The sequence below is a fragment of the Gorilla gorilla genome, chromosome 14 (assembly GCF_029281585.2).
Source record: "Gorilla gorilla gorilla isolate KB3781 chromosome 14, NHGRI_mGorGor1-v2.1_pri, whole genome shotgun sequence".
Classification (NCBI taxonomy): domain Eukaryota; kingdom Metazoa; phylum Chordata; class Mammalia; order Primates; family Hominidae; genus Gorilla; species Gorilla gorilla.
In genome coordinates this window covers 81,937,809-81,961,884 of record NC_073238.2, presented here as the reverse complement: position 1 = coordinate 81,961,884, position 24,076 = coordinate 81,937,809, and the positions used below count along the sequence as shown (strand labels likewise).

Genomic DNA, 24,076 nt, shown 5'->3' with positions numbered 1-24,076 from the left:
CTCAGAACATGTCCTTTGGCTGGGGATGGTGGCTCATGCCTGTAATCCCTTGACTTTTGGAGGTCAAGGCAGGTGGATCACCTGAGGTCAGGAGTTGGAGACCAACCTGGCCAACAGGGTGAAAACCTGTCTGTATTAAAAAAAATACACAAATTAGCTGGGTGTGGTGGTGAGTGCCTGTAATCCCAGGTACTTAAGAGGCCAAGGCAGGAGAATAGCTTGAACCCAAGAGGTGGGGATTGCAGTGAACCGAGATCATGCCATTGCACTCCAGCCTTGGTGACAGAGCCAGCCTGGGTGACAGAGCGAGACTCTGTCTCAAAACAAACAAACAAACAAAAACAAAACAACAACAACAAAAAAAATGCCCTTTAAGAACAAAGCTATTTGTTCTCCATTCATGTTTTTTCTCCACATCCTTCTGGCTACAACTTGGACCAGCGCTGGCATTCCAGCCTTCACAGGTAGATGAATGCAATACTATAGATGAGGAGAGAACAATAAAATACAAGGAACCTGGGTCTCTGGAAAATCCCTAGGAAGAGTTGCTACTCGTTTTAGAGTTTTGTCGTTACTAGCCATCTATGAAAGGCAGGTGAGGGATAAGACTGAAGTTAATAGGATCTCTAGATCACTTTCTCCATGCCAACAGAAGACAAGAGGTTTGTTCTCTTAAGAGACTGCATCAGAGATACTCTGCATAAGAGAAACCATGGCTTAGCTGAAGGCAAGGTTGTGAAGCACCACCAAAAAAAACAACACATATTAACTAACATTTTCCAACTTAAAACTGTAGAACCCGAGCCTCTTTCCCCAGCTTTACAGCAGTCTTCCCATACAGAAAATTTGAAGATTTGACTCCTCTCTGAGGAAAATAGTAAATCAAAGAGTAAATCTATAAATATTGATAGGTAAGTTTCTCTCAGAAAAAGGGAAAAGTTTTAAAACAATGTAGGGAAACATAGGAACAGTACTAAGCTTTTAGTTAACTTTTTAGTGTCTCAATCCTAAATACAAACTGGCCATCAAGGAAAAGAATACCATAAACAGGGGATAATAAAACAAGCAAAAACACAAAAACAGAACTCATAAAATATCAGAAAAACATTCAGAAAGAAAACTATTATTCCTAATCTGAAATTAATAGTATCTATATTAGTTATGTAGTGCTGATTAACAGACTATCCCAAACAGTGGTTTAAAATAACAATGAACCGGCCGGACACAGTGGCTCATGCCTGTAATCCCAGTACTTTGGGAGGCTGAGGCAGGTGGATCACGAGGTCAGGAGTTTGAGACCAGCCTGGCTAACATGGTGAAACGCCGTCTCTACTAAAGATACAAAAAATTAGCCGGGTGTGGTGGCAGGAGCCTGTAATCCCAGCTACTTGGGAGGGTGAGGCAGGAGCATCACTTGAACTCGGGAGGTAGAGGTTGCAGTGAGCTGAGATTGTGCCAACGCACTCCAGCCTGGGCAACAGGGGAAGACTGTGTCTCAAAATAATAATAATAACAATGAACCTCTATTACTCCCATGGTTTTTTATGGGTCAGGAATTCGGGAGCAATTTAGTAATGTGGTTCAGGCTTAGAATTTCTCATGGTGTAACAGTCAAGATGTCTGAAACTTCAGCCATATGAAAGATTGACTGGGGTGGAGGACCAGCTTCCAAGGCAACTCTTTTACATACTTGATGGGCTGGTACTGATTTTTAACCAGAGGCCTCAGTTCTTCCCCATGTAGGACCTTTTCCAGGGCTACTTGAGTGTCCTCTTTTCATCAACAGCTGGTGTCTCCAGAGCACGTGATTCAAGAAAACCCAACAAAGAAATGACAATGTCTTCTCTGATCTAGCCTCAGAAGTCTTACTGTCACTATTGGCCACCATGGCCAAACATTATTCATTGTGGGAGGGGCCACAAGGGTGCGGATACTAGGAGATGAGGACCATCACGGTTCATTTTGAAGAATGTCTACTGCATCATCTATAAAAGAAAAAATCAAATATTAAGTTGGAGAAACAATAATGCCATATTCCAAAACAGGAACTTTCTAAAAATACAAACCCATTATTAAACATTTAAATTTCATATCAAGTATTAAAAATTCAGTAAAATTTAAAAAATAAACCCCAGAAATTAAAATGTTAAAAATTTCTAGACATTAGATCTGAAAGACAAAGAATTGGCAAATTTGAAAAAAAAAAAAAAAGGAGTGTTGTGATAAATTATCTAGAGTTGGATGCCAAGAATTTCTTTCCTTTGTATACACATGCAACTTGTTCTATCGCATGATGGAGTCTATTTCTACTGATTTTGAATCTGACCTGGCTCTGGGACTTACTTTGATCAATAGAATTTGGGGAGCAAAAGGTTCATTTCCAAGCTTGCAAGATTTGCAATAAGTAATAGTCAGTTGCTTATTTATACATGACACTTTGAAGAGGCATGTAAAACGACCACACTCTGATATGGAACACTGAGTGAAGGAAGAGCAATTATTTATCTGCTAACTCCTCTCTATCTCCTATCTTTCAGTGCTTGAAGTTCATCACATGAAGTATTAACTATCCTACAGTGCTAAGTTGTATTAATTCCGATGGACAGTTACTTAGGGAAGTCAAATGCCCCACCACCATCATTCAGCAAAGAGGTGCATTATATGAGCTTGAAAGTGGTGAGAACTGAGAATGTCTGTGGTTTCACTAACAGGGGGCTTGGCTAGGATAGACGCTCTGCTCTCTCCATAGGAGATGCAGTAGTGGCCAGGTTATCACTTCAAGGAAGTCTGTCTGATGTAGCTAGAGGTGCTAGGGGTTTGACAATTGTGGCAGCCATGGATCTCCATTTAGGAAGCATCCCAGCTCAGGAGACAGGTAGGACTCAGCAAATCTGTTGGAGGAACACAACAATTATATATCATATAGTCCATTCCATATGTCAGTCAGATCTGCTCACATTCTCCAATAATATCTAATGTACTCTAATAAGAAAATAAGATTGCACCACTTATTTACCAAGAATGGAGGCACAAATTTAACCATTTAAAGTCTAAGCCAGTTGAAGACTTCTAAAAAAGTATTGCTGAGGGTTAGCAAACCATATTACAGTTCCTGTTACCGCAGATGCTACTGAGATATATATGATTGATATTCCTCTCCCAACCAATTTAGATTCACCACCCCTACCCTCTTTGACTAATTATTTCACCTTGCTTGATGGAGTAAGGAAGTGACCAAGATCTGTATATGCAAAGGTTGTGAGTGTAGTTTCCCTTCTCATGTCAGGCTCAATTTGTTGCATAGAAACACCAAGAAATGTCACATTAAAATTCATTCATTTAATACATATTCCTTCCTGCAACCATTGTGCAGAAGCACTCCCAGTTTCTCCTGGTCATCAAAGTTATCAATACCAGGCAGTCCAGTAATTCTTTCTTTGCCTGCTAACTCTCCGGAATGAGGATCCCAATATGGCCTAGTGATATTAGCAACTTCCATTTCCGTGAATCTTACACTTTCCTCTGGTGGAAGTGATCTCCATTAAAAATGAGATAATTGATGATGAGAGAGTCTGTCCTACTTCTCCCATTTGTTTCTTGAACCCATATATCAGCCATTGGATCAGCTCATATACTACCTCCAGGAGGATGATGCATTTGAATTAATTGTGTTTTCCAAAATGGCCATAAAATCTTTCATCTCATATGCTCTTGTGCAATGTAACTTTGTCAGTCTTATATGTCATTAGACTCTACCTCCTTAATCTGAGCTGACCTCAGTGAGTACCTTGACGAAAAATAATGTTAATAATGATATTATGGATCAGATCCTAAGAAGTTTTACAGCTCAAACTTGTCTCTTAGAATCCCTGTTTTTAGAATATTCCTGTTAAGAATCTGGCCGTCAAGCCCAAGCTACATGGAGAGGTCATGTTTGGATACCTCAATTAGCCCCAGCTGAGTATCTAGCATTAACTCTCAGTCATGTGGGTGAGTTGTCCTCCCTATTCAGCCTCAGTCTCAGCCCCATTCTTCTGGCCACAGTCAACTAAAAACTTCCAACAAGGACATTCCAGCTGAAACCAGTCAATCAACAGAAGGGTGAGAGATAATAGTAATTCATTTAAGCTACTTAGTTTAAGGATGATTCATTGTGTAGCAATAGATGACCAAAAGAGTAGTCCAAACACCTCAAGATGTTGATTCCAAGTTGATACCTTAGCAGACTTCAATAGGCCGTTGCATAATTCTGTGGAAGCAGTCATTTTGGATAAATGGAAAGCATGGTAAGATCAGAAAATCTCATGGTCATACACCCATTATCAAAAATTATTCCCATTATATGGCTCCTTTAATTAGAGGTAGTGCTGTGTAGGATATGTCGTTGGATCAGGCATTCTAACGGTCATCAAAAGGTGAGGCTGGCAGAAGTATGGAAGGCAAATTGAGTGTGTATCAATTTCAGTGAAAGGCAGCTTTGTTCCTTCCAAAGCTGAAGGTGCGTAATATAATCTACTTGCAACTGTATGTTTCCACTGGGAAACAGTGACATGTTCAAGAGCCAGCACTTATCTTTACTTCAGTGGTTGGACATTCTGCAGTAGCTATTTCAGCCTTCACAATAGGCAACCGATAATTTTTGACAAGTACAGAGCTTCCAGCTATGACACCATGGTGATTCTGTTCATAGGCCCATTTGACAGGTAATGGAATAGCTGAGGAAAGAGGCTTGCTGATATGCATTGTATAGGTCACCTTGTCCACCTAGTTTTTGAGAGCCTGCTATGTGATAGAAGGTCACTGGTTGGCATTAATATGAGACAAAGAAATCTGCATGCTTGGTACCCTCCCCCATAAGTTTATCCATATAACTCTTCTTTAGACCTCCTTATCCCCAGTCCTCCCTTCTTATTTCTTCTCAGCCATTATCCAGTACACAGAATTTCATGTTTATCCATATATTAGATTATATATCCTTCTGTGCAAAGTAGATGAATGAGTAGTTCGCTTACAGATTCGCCCTCTGATATGACTTGATTTCATTATTGTCTTTCAGAGCAAGCTATGAATGGGGACACAATGTGGCAGCAGTTCTTTTGCTGATAATGCCAACATATTGTGGTGTTTTATCTGTGAGCCAGGTCTCTGTCTTTTCTCCCTTTGTTGATTGGTCAAAAGTTACCCTCCGTAAGGACATAGTTGTGAGTTTGAGGATAAGCATCGAATAAACAGAAGTAAGTGACAAGGGAGTCTGCGCCATCTGTTCATTTAATTTATTTGTGCTTTCTGGATCTGCTTCAGCCTACTTCTAAATGTGTCACTTCTATCGAATATTCAATTGCTATACCACCTGCCTAACCTTATGAGTAGCTGAATTCAAAATAATTTAGTTTATGGTGGAAAGTTTTGGTTATACAAGCTCTTGGTGCTCCTTAGTTGCTCAGATAAAAGCACTTACTGACATACATAAACAAACTATATTTTACAAAGGTAGGGTAATTATCTGCCTTGGTGTGTGTGGCCACAGGACCCCATATGACTATCTCATAACCAGAGAGTTAACTCAGCATCGTTATCTGCTACAGATTCCTCTAGAATAAATGGGTCTATGAATGAAATGGTTATAAAAGCAGGGCAGCCTGCACTGAATACTGGATCTTTGAACCTCATTCAAAACAGGTAGCATTGAGAATCTCCTGATCAGTGGTTTGGGGTTATATTTTCAAGTGATGTGCATGGTGCATCCATAATGCAAAAAACCATATCAAGCACAATGGCTCCTTGTGGTACATAATGCTATGAGTGACAACTTTAATTTAATGCAGGATATTCTGGAATTCCTCAGATCTCTGAACTCCCCAAACCTTCACTAATCTGTCAGGTACCTGGATTTTTTACCGTCTTCTGTCAATATTTCTCTGTCCTAACCCTCAGTTGGATATAAGACACCTGTTAAGGCAACATATTAGTCTATTTTGTGATTCAATTCTATAATCAGATCTTTGGTCTGATTTCCAACAGAATCTATCTTATAACTACAGAAGATAAAAGTCTCCTTAAATTCTACAGTAGAGACTCCTTGGCTTTCACAGCCTATCTTAAATTGGTAATTAGCTTTATAGAAAGTCTTCAAAGTCATAGAAAAGTTATACTACATTATTAAGTGTTTAACTCCAATTGGCCTTATACTGATCAACTGTACTTGCCTTAGAGTTACATTTCAAATGAAAAAAGGACTATGATGTCATTGAATACAAGGAACTATCAGCACCCCACTTAGCATAAGAAACATGGCCCTATTTCATTCAGCATGAACCCTCCTGTAAAACCCCATCCTTCAGGTTGACTTTTCAGGGTCTGTCCTGGTCTATTGTTTCAACTCAAGTCGCCTTGAAAATGTGGCTTTAGATAAAGCTTGCGTGCCAATTCTTAGTTGGTGAATGAAATTCCAGGTGATAAGAGAGAGGGAAAAATGAACTTGCTGCAAGGATGAAGAGAAAGTCAATATAAGGCTTGTTACTAAACAGGCTCAGCTTTACTCAGCATCATATCTCAGCTTGGACTTTGGAGCTACTGCAACTCCCACTACATTGGAAATGACGGAAACTGCCTAGTCCTTAGCCCAGGAGAGATGAAACAGCCAGCATTGTTTAGGTGTTTAGTGATGAGGCAGAGGAAGTTGCTGTGGTCATAGTCTTCTCTATTGATCAGACAACAGAGAAGGAAAATGAGAATAAGTGAATCTAGGTGGGTACTTAAATTGGGTCTGATAACATGAATTACACAATGTAAATATAAATTTTGAACAGTGGACAAATTTTACTTTCATAGTATATTTTGGGTTTTATTCTTAGATTACTCCAATCATACCTGGATTAACAGTAGCAATTCATATCATTTTCTTTAGATAATTTGCACACTAGCAGTTAACATACATTTGATTTCATTTTTTACTACAACTATAATACATATTTTCTCCAGTTTAGAGAGACAGTAACTGAAACTAAGATGAAATAACATTCATTATCAGACAATTAGTCTTTTTAGTCCAAACTAGGTCTGTCTGAGTCTAAAGCCCCTTCTTTTCCTACTACAGAATGACAAATCCATTAATAGAAAAAGAAATTGCTGCTGGGCACTGTGGCTCACGCCTATAATACTAGCACTTTGGGAAGCTGAGGTGGGAGGATCACTTGAGCTCAGGAGTTTAAGACCAGCCTGGGCAACATAGCAAGACCTCATCTCTACCAAAAATAATAAAAAAAAATTAGCTGGGCATGGTGGCTTGCACCTGTAGTCTCAGCTTTTTGGAGGCTAAGGTGGGAGGATGGTTGGAGCCCAGGAGGTCTAGGCTGCAGTGAGCCATGATCACACCACTGCACTACAGCTTGGTGACAGAGGGAGACACTGTTTTCAAAAAAAAAAAAAAAAACACATTGCTTTGTAGTTAAATAAAAAAAAAAGTGAATGTGTATTTTGTTCCTTTAATATTTGTAGAATAATATGGCATAAGTTATTCCTCTTACTTGACAAGTAAGAAACCTGAAGCTCTGAGATTCTAAACATCATACCCAAGTTCACACTCCTCGGAAGCAGAAAATTAAGGGAATATCTCTTATCACCAATCTGGAAATTCAGTAGGCCACCATAAGGACTCTAGGACTTTATGTCATGCATCATATTTCACCAGTAATCATTCCTCACTTCTGCCTACTAATTTGGTTATTTTTTCATATTAAAAAGGAAGACAAAACTCTATGAAGGGTTGTTATAATATAGACTTTATTCAGAAAGCATTCTTACTGATGAAAAAAACAAAAATACAGTAACTCATAATATCAAAGAGAAGGGAGTCTCTGTAAATTATTTTGCAATGATTAATAAATCAGTTTTCTCTTCCTATATTAGTAGAAAGTTCTAGATGTAACAGGGTGGTCCATAGTAATAATAAAGGTTCTTTTGGGGTTTGCAGTGAAGCATTCAAATATGAATATGTACACCAGAGGCAGACAGACCTTATACAGCCATTTAATAACTACAAGACAAAGGAGGAAGTTAATGAGACTGTCTGCTCTCAATTTTCTAATGTGTGAAATAGAGACATTTAACTTGCGTGTAAAATAGAAATATTCAACTTGTGTCAATGAGAGGTAACCTTTGCCATGGGCTTGGTAGGTGCCTACCATAGGCTTCTCAATACCTATCAGCCCTGTGGTTTAGTTTCAATATTTTGAATTCCTAGTTTATTCTTTATATATTTTTAAAAGCAGAATTTTCCTTTATTTTACTGTCAGTCCTCATATATTCCCACAAAGCTGGGCATTAATAAGGTTAACTCTCAGTTGCTAACTAATTAATCTGAAAATGCTAAATACCCACATGAATTAAATCCTTGTTTTTATCATGAGTCAGTCACGAAAAATGAAGAGCTGTTTAAGGTTGTGTAAGACATTGATTAATTATCTATCACAAATAAGAGTCCAGGGATATTTAAACTCTTTGCGTCTCAATAGCAGAGTATTTAACTCAAATCACTAAACTAAGTCATTTTATGATTGAGGATGAAAAAAAATGAGTTCTTGACTGTGAGAAAGGGGTAACAGGACACAGGAGAATGGCCCTAGTCCCCATTTTTGCAGCAGCGTGTGAAGTGCATTGCTGTGAAGTGAATGAACAAAATCACATATGGGGAGAGGCAACAGCTGTCTCCATAAAGTCTCTGGCCTCCTGCTGCCCTCAGTCCTAGAGGCAGACGTGGTGGTTGATGGCTGCCCACCATGCTATACTTTATTGCTTCATTGACTGCTGCAAATGCTGACAACAGTTTACCAGCCGCAAAGAAATTATTTGATTTACTCAAGTTCCTTTGCTACCATTTCAAAGTCTTGCATGTCCTTGGTTAAATGGTGCCCTTATAAAATTGCAAGGCAAAAAATAAACTGTTTTGCCCTTAACCAAATAGATATAGTGCTGTGATGTGAAATTACTGAAAAAAAAAATGTGATTTGGGGAAATTACAGTTCCTTGTTTAGTATGTATTGTGCATGCCCTACAGCCTTCCCTAACCAGTAGCTCCCAATTTCATTTAAATTGTAATGATTTCCTTTAAGGACAATTAAGTTGCCTAAGAGCAGTGCATGCATACTAATGTGGCAAAGGCAAGGCACAGTGTAGAAGAAAGTAATAACTGTTTATTAATATAATTAAGTGTTAATTCTTAGCAACCTAATGATATCTGTTAAATAACATTTTGGAGTCAAATCCAGGCAAATGAAATCCTATTAAAAATAACAAAATGCAGCAAATATAAAAATAAATGATGCTAATCTGTCACTAAATCACATATATTTTCCGATTTGCATCTCATGTTAGAGAAGTTTCCTATTCTCTCTTTTCCACCAAATATGCCAAACCAGTGTAATGATCTATGCCCATTTCAAAGAGTTTTTTTGCTTGTGGATATTTATATATATTCAGAAGGAAAGAGAAGCAATAAAAGGTAGAGATGAAGATGAATACCTTTTTGGAAGATCTTTTGAAGCTACTATTTTGAAAATATACATAATCTTGATTTTCAAAAAAATGTCTAATATGAGAAAATAAAACATCCAGAATGTGGTATTCAAAAGTTTAACACTTTCTGTGAGTCCTCATTCTCCAGCCTCAAATTTTCTTTCACCCTCTCATAAGCTATTCCGTAAATAATGGATACTTCCAATTGTCCTAATATTATCTGAATTTTTTCTCTTTTTAAAATTTACTTGTAAATTTTAAAACATATATTCTTAATCCTTCATCATTTTTACATCTTTAGTGATTGTACATTTGACAGTGTCAGTATGCGTTCTTAATTTGATAGAGTTCTAGCCAAAGTTAAGTGCTGGGAGAACAAATAGAAACTGCAGTGTTCTCACAAAACAGGTACTAGAAGGTTTGCTCTACAAGTGTGATGTTATACTTCTATAAATTTAATGAATAAGCCGTTTCTGTGTTGATATGCTGCTCCCCTTTGGAAGTGTTTAAACTGCTTCTGAGGTTGAAATGAGATACAGCAGTATCTTATTCATTATGTGATTTTTGCTCTCTGCAATAATCTGAACCTACCAATAAGAAGAGGAAATTATCCCGATGAAAGCTGTATTTCTGAAATTCCAGTTTTTTACCGCTCTCTTCGACTTCTTCCCCATCCCTCTTCTGTTGCCCAATTGTACAAACTAAGTAGAGTCCTTTGGAGAAGACAAAATGCCTAGTGAAGTTCTCTTCAGAGAGTGACATGTATGAATGTATACAGAAGTAAAGCAGTCAAATGCTTAGTGGATTTGATTAAAATGAGGACTAGAAGTACTTTTTTGAATTTAATCACAAAAAAATTTTATAATGACCTCAAAAAGGGCAATATTCTCAGAGTATTAGGAGCTATATCATATTGCAATGGGCTGAAATGTTAACTGGATTAAATCAAAAAGAGATTAAAACAAAAATGATTAATTTTCACGAGGCTTGGCTATAAAGGAAGGGAGAGACAGGGTACTAGCTAGAGAGAGAATATAGAATTAAACACTATTTTAAAGACAGAGTATGTTTACTTAATATGACTAGATGTTAAAGGAATAGATAAAAGAGAGTGGTTTAAGATTCACAGGAAAGGAGTAAGAAATGGTGAAATAAGACCCCTGAAGCAGGAGAAGAGGAGACTCAGCACAAATGGAGATATCGGCCTTCAACCCTATAAGCACTTGTCTCTGAAACTGAAAGAAAGCAGGTGAGGTGATTGTGAAGCAGGATATTTCCCTGACCCCTTCATGGGCAGGAATTGGAGTGCATGGGCACTAGAACCAGCTGGCCACTTCTGTGCCAGCAGGGGGGCAGACTCCACTGACTCGTTCCCCCTGTGTTCCATCCCTCATTGGAGGGGGAGCACAGGTGAGCAGGTGCAGGAGTTGCAGCAAGTGCTTTTGGGCACTGTCAGGAGCAAAATTCCATGTGGGCCCCGTAGCAGTGTCTACAGGGGTGCATGCAACCCCTGAAGCCCCAGAAGGAGTATTAGAGTGCTCTTTTATCTCTGCTATCATGGATGGCTTAAGTGTTAGCAGCTCAGTGAAGGGTCAGTGTGACAGTCTTTTTCACCTGCACTCTTGGCACCTCAGTTCTTGTCTGGCATTCAGGAGGAATGAAGTTGCACTAATGAGTTGAACATGGTAAATGTGGTGGATTTTATTGTCATTGAAAGTGGCTCTCATCAGGAAGGGGAGCTGAAAAGGGGTCAGAGCAGGAAGGTAATCTTCCCCTGGGGTCCGGGCAGGGATGGACTCTTCTCTGAAACTACGCTGTCAAGCTGTCCCTCTGAAGTCAAGCCTCTTCTCTTTGATGTCAGCCATAGTTTCCAACATCCAGCCGCTTCTCCTCTCTGCCAGCTGCATTCTGGGCTTTTTGTAGGCACAGGATGGGAAGCGAGTGGGCCATGGGTGGTTTCGGAAAAGGCAACATTTGAGTGGGAAAATAGGAATGTAAGTTTTTACTTTGGGCCATGGTTCCAGGCTTTTTGGCTTGAGGGTAAGGGCCTCAGTGGAACCTGCTGTCTTTGGCCCAGAATTTCCCTGCCTTCTATTTGTAGTTGTGAAAGCAGAACTCTCATGCCGAATTGCTTTAAATTTCTCAATGAAATAAAAAAGCATCGTTATCGAACCCTTCCTTTACTACAAGTAGAGTTATGTTTGGTGCATTTCTCCTCAAAATAATAAGCAGTGGAATTTTAAAAATGCAGACTTTCACAGCACACTCATCATTACTCTCCTTTAGTCTGCAGACCTCTCAACCTCGAAGGTTGTAGCTGGTCTAGTTATTCATTCCTATGTCTAATGTCTGGCTCAAGTTATTGTCTTGGGTCTTTCTTTCAGTCTCTAGGGTAGTGAAGAATTCTTTCCTGTTTGGCCCCAAGTTCATCCCTTTGGCTTCTGGTCAAAATTATGCTGACACACTGTCTACCTCCTTGCAAACTTGGCTGATATCCATGATGTAACTTGAGAAAGCTTCTGTCTCCTAGCTAACTATTCTATTCAGACAGGGATATAAGTCCTGCTCCCTGCCTTAAGGCCTGTTAGATGCTCAGTTTTTCTACTTTTTTGGCCATACAAAAATGAGACATACATCTTATCTTTTATTACGCATTATAAAGAAGGAAAATGTAGATAGAAAAAAATTGGTTTTGCTGTAAATGCTAGTTAGACATTTAGGTTCATGAGTTTGAAGTTCTCACCAATATTCCAGGAGCTTGGAAGATTTTTGTTGTTTAATGCATGTCTCCTGAATAACAAGCGAAGGAATAAGATTCATATCTCTAGAAATGGAGAATAATAACTTGATTGACTTGGAGTTTAAATGGCTTCTTATTTGATTTCATGACCAAATAGGCAGAATAAAATTTCTGTATAATGTTTGACTACGTGGAAGTAAAAATATTTACACAGAAAGTTATGTTTGGGGACAAACTCAGCTCAGTAAAACTAGAAAGCTAAGAGGTAAGAATGGAAACACAGCACATCACCAAAAGTTTTCCTTGTGAGGCTAATGGAGAAACACATATGTCAGTGGTTAGTCATTAGGTAAATGGCTATTCAATAGGTGAGTTTACTAAGGGATTCTAAGTGTGCTCAAGAAACTTATCCCTCAATGCCAGATGTTTGTTATATTTATTATACTGTTGCTTAATTGGCTTTCCTATTATTACTTTGTGTCAGAGTGCTTGTAAGAAATTGCATGCACTGCCTAGTCCAATGAGGTGACTTACTGTAAGTGCACTACATTGAAAAGGAGAACATATGACCAAAGCCTGATATGGCTAGGCTTTGTGTCCCCAACCAAATCTCATCTTGAATCGTAATCCCCATAATTCCTACATGTCAAGGGGGAGACAGGTGGAGGTAATTGAATCATGGGGGCTGTTTCCCCCATGCTGTTCTGGTGATAGTGAGTGAGTTCTCACAAGATCTGATGGTTTTATAAGGGTTCTTCCCCCTTTGCTCACACCTCTCCTTCCTCCTGCCTTGTGAAGAAGTTACTTGCTTCCCCTTTGCCTTCTGCTATGATTGTAAGTTTCCTGAGGCCTCCCCAGCCATGCTGAACTGTGAGTCAATTAAATCTCTTTACTTCTAAATTACCATCTTGGTATCTTCATAGCAGTGTGAGAATGAACTAATATAGATACTAAGTCAAAAAGCCTCATGTTAGTGGAAGCATTATGGATGCTTTACTTTTTGAAAAGAAAACAAAGACAATAAACTATTGATTTCAAGATACTTAATTGAGCCCAAGTATTTACATTTGCTGCCTTTAGGTATAATAGAAATTATCAAGTCAATGTAACAAATTTTACAGCAGAGTTAGAAAAAAAAGAATCAGTGCCATCAATAGAACAAAACTTGAATTAATTTTTGTAGTAGAGGAACCAAATATAATTGGATTAAGGAAAAAGCCAATTAGATTTACACATCACTTGACTGCACATATCAAAAGAGAACAAACAGAAGCAAGTGGACTTTTCCTCTTTTCCAAAAACATCACTAGTTTGAATTTGAGAGGAGTCAATATAACATGTAAGCATATGCCTGTGCGTGTATCTTTGTGTGTGTGTGTGTGTCTCTCTATGTGTGTGTGCATGTGTGTCTATGTATGTGTGTGCATACATACCTGTTTGTGAATTTTGTAGGTGGTAGGTATTAAAGAAGTCTGGAAACTTCACCAGGACCAAAATTGGTTGTGACTTACATTATTATACTTGGTGACTCCAATGGACAGTCCAAGATGGAGACTATACTACAAAATGTCAGGGAAGCAGTTCCCCAATTAAATCCTGGAGTGTGGCTACCCCAATAATTACAGAAGAAGAAAAACCTTTGGTAAGCAGTGAAATCTCCAGATCGGAATAGTCTCTGTGTTAACTCCTTTCCTATGTCCTGCTCATTAATAACTGTATTTAGACTGAAAGACATTCTCGCTACTCCACAGGCAGAAGATGAAAGAGTGTAGAGATTGTTGAGTGAGGCACAGAAATTAGATCAAAGCCTTGAGGAACCTATTAGTAACCTTCACTGAGCCCAGTCGGATACTGCATTCTTCCTCAGGGAATGTGCTGGAGTGAGCTTTATCCACCAGCTTCTATTATCAGAGGTTTCTGCCCCACCCTAGGAGTCATTGGGAGAATTCTTCAAGCATAGAAGAGTTCAGTGATGAGTAGCCAAAAAATTCAGTAAGTTACTAGCATCCTTGGTACCAAAAATCAAATCAAAACAAAATAAACCTCAAAATCCATCCTCCAAAGTAATAAATGTCACATTCTCTGAACCCATTGCAACAAAACTAGAAATTAACAACAAACAGCCAAACAAAATAAAACAACTAACCACTTAAAAAGTTAACAGCACTGCTTAATAAATCTGGAATTAAAAACTAATTCAAAAATCGAACTGCAGAAGTACTCTACGAGGGATCTACAGCAGCAATGGGAGCTAATACATCCTTCAAATCTCCAGGGAGGCACTGAGCTGTAAGTCAGCACCTAGTATGGAGGGCCCAAGTAACAAGCAGAGCTGAAACACCAGAGGATTAACTGAAGGTTTCTAAAAGAAACAACTGTGCACAATGTATGCCACCATCACACCACTCTATACACACACACATGCATGCACCTGCACACAGAGCTCAATTTCCGGCCAAAAGATAAGGAGTTCTTCTCTAAAGAAGTTGAAATACTAACAAAATGAAAGCACAGGTTTTTAATAGAGTGTTGCAGCCTCAGAGTAAAACCCCCTCTGTTCTCGGGATTTGAGAATCCTTATCTGATAGCCCATCTGTTCACCCTAAAGTGAAGAACTCCAGTGATCTCTAACGTTCCCCTCCACACTGAGGTCTCTGCAAACTTCAGGGAAGTTGAGAAGTCTCCTCAAACTTCAGTCAGGGAAGGTGAGAAATCATTCATATATACATCAGAAGAAGAAGTCGCCCATACTACCTTCTCAGTGCTTAATTATTAAAACACACAGATAATCAGAGATTACCAGATAGGTATTTTTAGAAAACTAGTGGTGGTAAAGGTAAAAACCAAGATCAACAAAACAAAAGCTGATTTCTAGAGAAATCTGTAATTTAAAAGAGGGTATTAAAAATATAAAATTGGTATATCTAAGGAGATTAAGGAAAAGTTACATCTTTCTTAAAACTTTTATTTTTAAGTGACATGTAATAATTGTACACATTTATGGGGTATAGTGTAATATTTCAATACATGTTACAATGTATAATTATCAAATCAAGGTAATTGGGACATCCATCCCTTCAAACTTTTATCATTTGTGTTAGGAACATTCAAAATCTTCTCTTCCAGGTACTTGAAAATATACAATAAATTACTGTGAACTATAGTCACACTATAGTAGTATAGAACTCTAGAACTTATTTCTCCTATTAAGCTGTGATTTTGTGTTGTGTAACTAACCTCTTCCTATTCCTCCTCTCCCCTACCCTTCCCAGCCTCTAGAAATCACTATTCTACTCTCTACTTCTATGAGCTCAACTTTTTTAGCTCACACATATGAGTGAAAATATGTAGCTTTTATCTTTCTGTGACTTACTTATTTCACTTAACATAATGTCCTCTGGGATCATCTATGTGGCCATGAATGAAAGGATTTCATTCTTTTTTATGGCTGAATAGTATTCCATTGTGTATGTATACCAGATTTTCTTTATACATTCATCTGTCGATGGACAGAAAGCTGCATCTGTAACACAAAAATAAGACACCAAGAGGGAGAAAGGGGAAAGATCAGAGAACAAACCAACCAATCATATGAAAATATGGGCTTTGTATGTAAAACATTATATATTTGTTATTTCATTCATTCAACAATGATGTATGAAATGTCTGCTATGGGCCAGTGAGTCAGGCATTTTCTCCTCATGCTGTCCTACATTTTGAAAGTTATTAGCAAAAGACCATTCCAAAATTTAAGGCTTGAAATGCTACTATCACAAAGAGATGAAAAAAAATCCAAAATACTCAATAATGTACAAATGATAAAAATCAAAATTTTACCTGAGAGAAGCTGAGCACTAGAGGGTGTAGACAGGGCACAATCTTGAGGCAAAATGGTAGAAATAAAATAAAGAAGGATACTGGATACTAAAGAAATTTAAGTAGGCCAAGTAGCTTGTGAGCCGGCTGTGAGGGATTAGTCTGAGGTGTCAGCAAGCCTGTTTCACCACACCTGGGGAGGGTCATCTAAACATCTCACCCCAGCCTCTGTCCCAGGTGTGCTGAAACAGAACCTTCCCTTTAGGGATAAGGCCCTAGCAAAACACTCGGCTCCAATCAGGAGCTGAGGAAAGGAAGAGAGAGTGGGTGGGTGGGCAGACGCACAAGCACTCAAAATGTACACCTGGAGGAGTAAGAGGAAATTCAGCTCCTGAAAAGTGAGTTTTCTGGACCTCCGGGGAGCCTCAGACTTGGACGCTGTCTGTGTTGTGGGTAGGCTCTTCTGTTTCTCCCCTACCTCTTCCGTTCTCTCTTAGAGTATTAGTTTCTCAAAATTTGAAATGCAAACTCTACAAAAGAAGGACCTGATTGATGTAATTTCAGATTACTCTCCTTGCTTCTCTGACCCTCAGTCTCTCTGTTAACACGGAGATACTAATAGCTATCATGTGGTGCTATTGTAAATATTTACTAACATGGCAATAGGAAGAATGCATGCATACTGCTTTAGTGCATACTGAGAGCTCACTAGAGGAGTTATTAATGCTGGTGAATTTTTAGCTCCTATTGACACATATTATAGCCATTTGTATTTTCCTCTACAAATATTAATCACATTACCTCTTTCCTAAAAATATTTAAAAATACTATAATCAGTACAAATGCTACAGGTACTGTTTTTATTGTTAATAGTACACGTAGGTCTCTAGTCAGTTATTGATGTGGAAACCATTTCTAGGACAAAACACTTAACATGCCATCCTAACTAAGAAATTTTTTTTAAATCAGTAAGAGAAATTGTAAGACAATGGTTGACAACATTTGGATTGTACAAAAAGCACCAGAAAATTTTGTTAAAGAATACAGATTCCTCTCTCAGAGTTTCTGAATTGGGCCTTCAAGGGATTCATGCAGAACCTACAGTTCCCTGATTCTGTACTTAGGCAATCATTCCTTGCATATGAATTGTTGAGAAATTAAAATATCTTTGTCTGTCTCTGAGTCAGCTATTTTGGGTTGAGCCATTTATTACATCTTAAACTATTAATAGAGTTTAATATCCCCATCTTTACTCTTACTTTAATTCAGAAGGAAGAGAGTTCTGCTGTAGGGAAGTCAATTAAACCACTCATTACTATAAATATGATGAAGGTAGAAAATTTTATATTACCATAACTCCTGTAAGGTATTTGCCGGCAGATGTAAGAGAAAGCTTAGCAGAATATTTATGTTGCATCCAACCTCACAGGTGTAAACTGTGAGTAAATCTGCAGTTGGGGTATTTGATTAGTGCTAATTCTCTGGTGCGATGGCTCAATACACAAAGATGGGCTTGAATAAATTGAGATGGAATAAAGGGTTGAATGTAGTCAAGCTGCCATTTCACATTCTTGTTTAGGGATCTATAAAAGCAATCATTTATTTTAAATTCCAGTTGGTTGTTTTGTTATCCAAATGTCATTAGTTAATTTTTGCTTATTCAATAAATAACTACTGAGCACCTACCATGTGTCAAGGAACATGCATGTGTAAGAGGATGGTCTATTTTATTCTTTCTTTCACAAAGGCTTTTATCGAAAACTTGAAGTTCAATTTTTTCATAATCTAAGAGAATAACATTGTTTTTTGAAGGTAAAACTCAGTAGAACTATTTTCATTTGAAACCTATTTCAAATTTTCTCTGCACATTTGTCCCCAGGGAAAAGTGAGTAGGCTGGTTCTTGGGTTTTTCATTGATGAACCTCAGTCAATTACACACAGATCATCAATTTATCAGCACATACAGCCACACAAATGACCTCATATGAATCTATATTTAGATTTGCTTATCAAAAGATTCACGCTGTTTTAAAGCCTCAGTGTTCCTTTAGTTCTTCACAGGTATCTTATAGCAGGCTCCAGGAAAAATAAAGTCCCCTCAAACATGTCCATTATAATTACATACCAAAAGAAAAATAACATTACGGAAGGCTTTCACCTAGTAAAAGTATTTCTTTCCTCTTTATTTTTTTCAAACTATGTCTGGAATTAAGATTTAACTATGGCAGAATGTGATACTTACTAAGTCAATACCACGTAATATATTTAGTAAAATTATATGATTGGTAAGCTTGTTCTGCTAATACATTTGAAAGAATTTAGCATTCAGATTTCAAAACATTATTCATACTAGTTTAAATATAAAATATATGGGCATTTCTTTTAAAAATTCAGTGCTGTGCCTCTCTGTCAGAAATATTTTACCATTATTTCTGTAGGAAAATCAGATTTGATTTATATCATTTTGACTTAAGATACCATTTATGGTTCTATAACCCACCTTATGTGTCAAGACTACTTCTTACCTCTCCTCCCACTTTTTTGTGTAAATCCAACTTGACATTTTTTTCCCAAGGATATCAATGTTACAAGAACTATATCATCCAAGAAAAAAAAAACAGAAAGGAAATGTTGAAATGACCTGAAAAGATGACAATGACTATCTGAAAACAGTGAGGTGCAAGAAATCAGGCTGATAAAAGGAAATAAAACTGATGTATATTGATAGTAATCTGTTAATGGGAAAATAAATAAGTCCAAGGAAGATTTAGGAGAGACAATGGGAAACAGACCATCCAGAGAGAAAGCTATTTTAATGACAAGTTGATTCTGGTAATTAGAAATTCTGATACTGAAAAAAAGCCATCAGATATAAACAAGGAAATGATGGCAGCTTGAGGGCTATATGGACCCTAAAATGTCACTTTCTTGATTATACAATATTCTAAATAACCACCCTATTTCCCAGAACCTAGGATTAAAATGAGAAAGGAATTATGGAAAGAGTTAATGTAAAGAATGCAAAAAATTTGGATACCCAAATGGGTGAGAACTTTTCCAAAAATAGAAATATCCCAAACCAAGAGAATAGAGGATGAAAGAGCAAAATGAAAATACTGTAATAGGTTTAGCACTTTAGAGAGCTGTACATTTTTCAACCTTTTTCATCTGACCTGACATCCACCAAATAAGAGAAGTGAGGATAATATAATCTTCATTATCCACGAGAAGGCTTAGGCTCAAAGAGGCTACCATTTTTCAGACTGTTTTTCTCTGCTACACTCATAACTGCCAGCATCTCTTGTCTTATTACTTTCCTCTGACTGTAAGTATCATAATGATATGATGATGATATATTCCCTGAGATCTCCTATGCTTTCCTTCCAGTAGCAGGTCCTAAGTTTTCTACTGACACTTGGGGGTGCAGAAGGTTCCTAGACAACAGTTACATGCCTTGTTGTCTCTGAGCTGCTTTCTCTCTGCACATCACATTCCCTTTCTTCTAAATTTTGAGCTGGAAGAGTTTTGTTGTGGTTGTTGTTGTTGTTTTCACTTAACTTTTATTGGGGGACTGAGACCACCAATAAATTATTCTCTCCCGCTTATTTCTAAGCTAATTGAGAGATGTGAAATTGTGGTGTTCGGGATGAATATGTTATCACCAGCAGACATGGTGGAGAAAGCAGTTCAAGGTGACCCTGAATCCACCTAGTCCACAGTTTTGGCAAAACCCACTGGAGGATAAATGTGAGTCTGTAGAGCTGAAGCATTTACATAACCCATTGTCTCTCTCTGGCCCTGGATAGGGAGGAAAGGAAAGAACAACCTTCCACATAGGAGCTTTACTAAATTGGTACACCCAATTGAATGAAAGGATTAAAATAGGAAGATAGGAATGTTTCACTGATTGATGACCTTTTACATCAAGAATGGGATTATTTTCAGCTGTGAAAGAATCCAAATAATGGAAGCTAAAACATGACAGAAGCTTAAATTTTTGCTATATCCTTTGTGTAGTATGGGATTATATGGCAGCTCAAGGATCATGAGGGATCCAATCTTTTTTTAACTTGAATCCTCCTTTTGGTATCCACATTCCACGTTGTGATTCAAGAGCACTCCAGCTTCAGCCACTGCATCCACCAGCCAGCAGAAATGAGGACAGGGGAAGGAAGATTATGCACCCTTCCTTCAAGGACACCTACCTACAATCACACGCAACAATTCATTCCACAGCACATTGGTCAAAACTAAATCATTTCCAATACCTACTTGCAAAAAGACTTGAAAATGTAATCTTTTATCCTATGTGTTTGTGTTCCAAGCCAAAATTGGAATCTCTAATACTAAGAAAAAGAAAGAAAGAATGTATAATGGAGACAGAAAGTATTTTTTTTTTTTTTTTTTGAGACGAAGTTTCGCTCTTTGTTGTCCAGGCTGGAGGACAGTGGCACAATCTCAGCTCACTTTAACTTCTGCCTCCCAGGTTCAAGCGATTCTCCTGTCTCAGCCTCCTGAGTAGCTGGTATTACAGGCGCCTGCCACCATGACCAGCTGATTTTTGTATTTTTAGTAGAGACAAGGTTTCACTATGTTGGCCAGGCTGCTCTTGAACTCCTGACCTCAGGTGATCCGCCCACCTGGGCCTCCCAAAGTGCTGGGATTACAGGCGTGAGCCACCATGCCCAGCCATACGCCAGTAATTTCTACTCCACTCACCAATTTCTTACACACCGATGTGCTTTTGGAGGAGTAGAGTAACATTCACATATTTAATCAATGGTTTTCTTGCTGTGGTCAATGATTTTCCAACTACCTGATATAAGTTTTTACCCTTTCCTGGTTTGATTAAAGTTAGCATTTTTTATTTGCTTTTTTGTTTGTTTCTGCTGCTTTTCTTTTTATTTCTTTGCTTGTTTGTTTCATTAGATGTGGCAACAGGAATGTTTTGACCCTGTTATTATCTTGTTTATCTTGTCTTTGTCAGCTTTCTTTGATTTAGATTATTGTGTACTCTCAGGGTACTTTCTAGTCTTTCGACTATGTGAAATCTTCTGTCAGCCTATACTTTTAAGAAAAGATGTACACATATAATAAATAGACTCATACCTACTCTCTTATATTATCATTTAAGCTGTGTTGTCAGTTATAGAAAAAGAACATAATATTTTTATATTTGTCAATTGATTTGTAATTGAACTTTAAAATGTAAGTGTCTTTTTGACCAGGGACAATGGCTCATGTCTGTAATCCCAGCACTTTGGGAGGCCGAGGTGGGCGGATCACCTGAGGTCAGGAGTTCCAGACTAGCCTGGCCAACACAGTGAAATCCCATCTCTACTAAAAATACAAACATTAGCCAGGCTTGGTGGCGAGTGCCTGTAATCCCAACCACTTGGCAGGCTGAGGCAGGAGAATCACTTGAACCCGGGAGGTGGGGGTTGCAGTGAGCCGAGGTCGCTCCATTGCACTCCAGCCTGGGTGACAGAGCAAGAAGACTCTGTCTCAAAAAATAAAATAAAATAAAAATATATGTGTTTTTTTACTCTTACTGAATTAAAAGCTCTGTGTCACTCATTTGTGTATTTTTCTTTCTTTTTTTGACCACTTTATTGAAGTATAATTCATATACAAAATGCTGCACATATTTAATACGTGTAACTTGGTGAGTTTTGAGATAAGTACATACCCATGAAACTGTCAACACAATCTACGCCATATACCTCTCCATCACCTCTAAAAGCTTCCTTCTGCCCTCTTATTTATTACCATTGTGTATGCAATAAGAACATTCAATCTAAGTCTACCTCCTTAGCAAATTTTTAAGTACACAATACAGTATTGTTAACCGTAGTCGCTATGCTGTACAGTGGATCTCTAGGAATTATTCATCTTGTGTAACACTTTATGTCCTTTGCCTAATACCTTCCTCTTTCTCCCTTCTCCAGGTCCCTAGCATTATACTCTCTACTTCCATGAGTCTCACCATTTCAGGATCATAAGTAGTATCATATAGTATCTTTCCTTCTGTGCTGGCTTATTTCACTTAGAATAAAATACTTCAAGATCACTGATGTCATCACAAATGACATGATTTTCCCTTTTCTTAAGGTTGACTCATATTCCATCGTATGTATATGCCACATTTTCTTTGTCTGTTCATCTACAGATGGACATTAAGCTGCTTCCGTGTCCTCACTATTGTGAATAATGCTGCAGTGAGTATGGGAGTGCAGATATCTCTTCAAAATTCTGATTTTAAATCCTCTGGATATATACCAAAGAGTGGGATTGCTGAATCATATAGTAGTTCTGTTTTTATTTTTTTTAAGATTCTCCTACTGCTTTCCCTAGTGGCTGCATCAACATATGTTCCCACCAACAATATACAAGAGTTCCTGTTTTCTCATATTTTCACAAATACTTGTTTTCTTTTGTAGCTTTATTTTGTTTTGATAAAGCCATCCTACAAGTATAATGTGATATAGCTCTATACTTTTCATTTGCATTTCCCTGATGATTAGAAGTGTTGAGTACTGCCTTTCCGCGCTACCTACAGAAGGGTCCATACAGTGTTGTTCTGGATTCCTATCGTAACTTAAAGGGAAACTATCACAATGTCTGGAGCCCTTGATGTCCTACAAATGAAGGAGGATGATGTCCTTACGTTCCTCGCAGCAGGAACCCACTTAGGTGGCACCAATCTTGACTTCCAGATGGAACAGTACATCTATAAAAGGAAAAGTGATGGCATCTACATCATAAATCTGAAGAGGACCTGGGAGAAGCTTCCGCTGGCAGCTCATGCCATTGTTGCCATTGAAAACCCTGTAGATGTCAGTGTCATATCCTCCACGAATACTGGCCAGAGGGTCATGCTGAAGTTTGCTGTTGCCACTGGAGCAAACTCCAATTGCTGGCCACTTCATTCCTGGAACCTTCACTAATCAGATCCAGGCAGCCTTCCAGGAGCCACGGCTTCTTGTGGTTACTGACCCCAGGGCTGACGGCCAGCCTCTCACAGAGGCATCTTATGTTAACCTACCTACCATTGCTCTGTGTAACACAGGTTCTCCTCTGCGCTATGTGGACACTGACATCCCCTGCAACAACAAGGGAACTCACTCAGTGGGTTTAATGTGGTGGATGCTGGCTCGGGAAATTCTGCACATGTGTGGCACCATTTCCCATGAACACCCGTGGAGGTCATGCCTGATCTCTACTTCTACAGAGATCCTGAAGAGATTGAAAAAGAAGAGCAGGCTGTTGCTGAAAAGGCTGTGACTGAGGAGGAATTTCAGGGTGAATGTACCGCTCCAGCTCCTGAGTTCACTGCTACTCAGCCTGAGATTGCAGACTGGTCTGAAGGCGTGCAGGTGACCTCTGTGCCTACTGAAGATTGGAGTGCTCAGAATGCCACGGAAGACCGCTCTGCAGCTCCCACTGCTCAGGCCACTGAATCGGTAGGAGCAACCACTGAATAGTCTTAAGCTGTTGTTCTTGCACAGGCTCTTAAGCAACATGGAAATAAATAAGGTTGATGGAAAATAAACAACAGTTTCAAAAAAAAAAAAGAAATGTTGAGCACCTTTACAAATACCTATTGGTCATTTGCATGTCTTCCTTGGAGAAATATTTGTTTAGTTTCTTCACCCATTTTTTAATTGGGTTATTTGTTATTGAGTCATAGGGATTCCTTACACACGCAAATATTAACCTCTTATCAGACACGGTTTGCAAATATTTTCCACCATTTCATAGGTTGTGTTCTTATTGTGTTGAATGCTTTCTTTGCTGTACAGAAGATATTTGTTTGAAATCCCACTTTTGTTGCCTTTGCTTTTGGTGTTGAATCTGAAAAATCATTGCCAAGGCCAGGGTCAAGAAGCTTTTTTTCTAACTTTTAATTCTAGGAGTTTTACAGTTTCAAGTCTTATGCATAAATCTTTAATCCATGTTGAGTTATTCTTTGTGTGTGGCATAAGGGTCCAATTTCATTTTATTTTT

The 24,076-nt window shown here is 38.3% G+C and overlaps 1 pseudogene; it reads left to right on the top strand.

Moving 5' to 3' along the window:
- The first annotated feature begins 22,686 nt into the window (after positions 1 to 22,686).
- On the top strand, positions 22,687 to 23,553 carry LOC101154046 (small ribosomal subunit protein uS2-like; annotated as a pseudogene).
- The last annotated feature ends 523 nt before the right edge of the window (positions 23,554 to 24,076 follow it).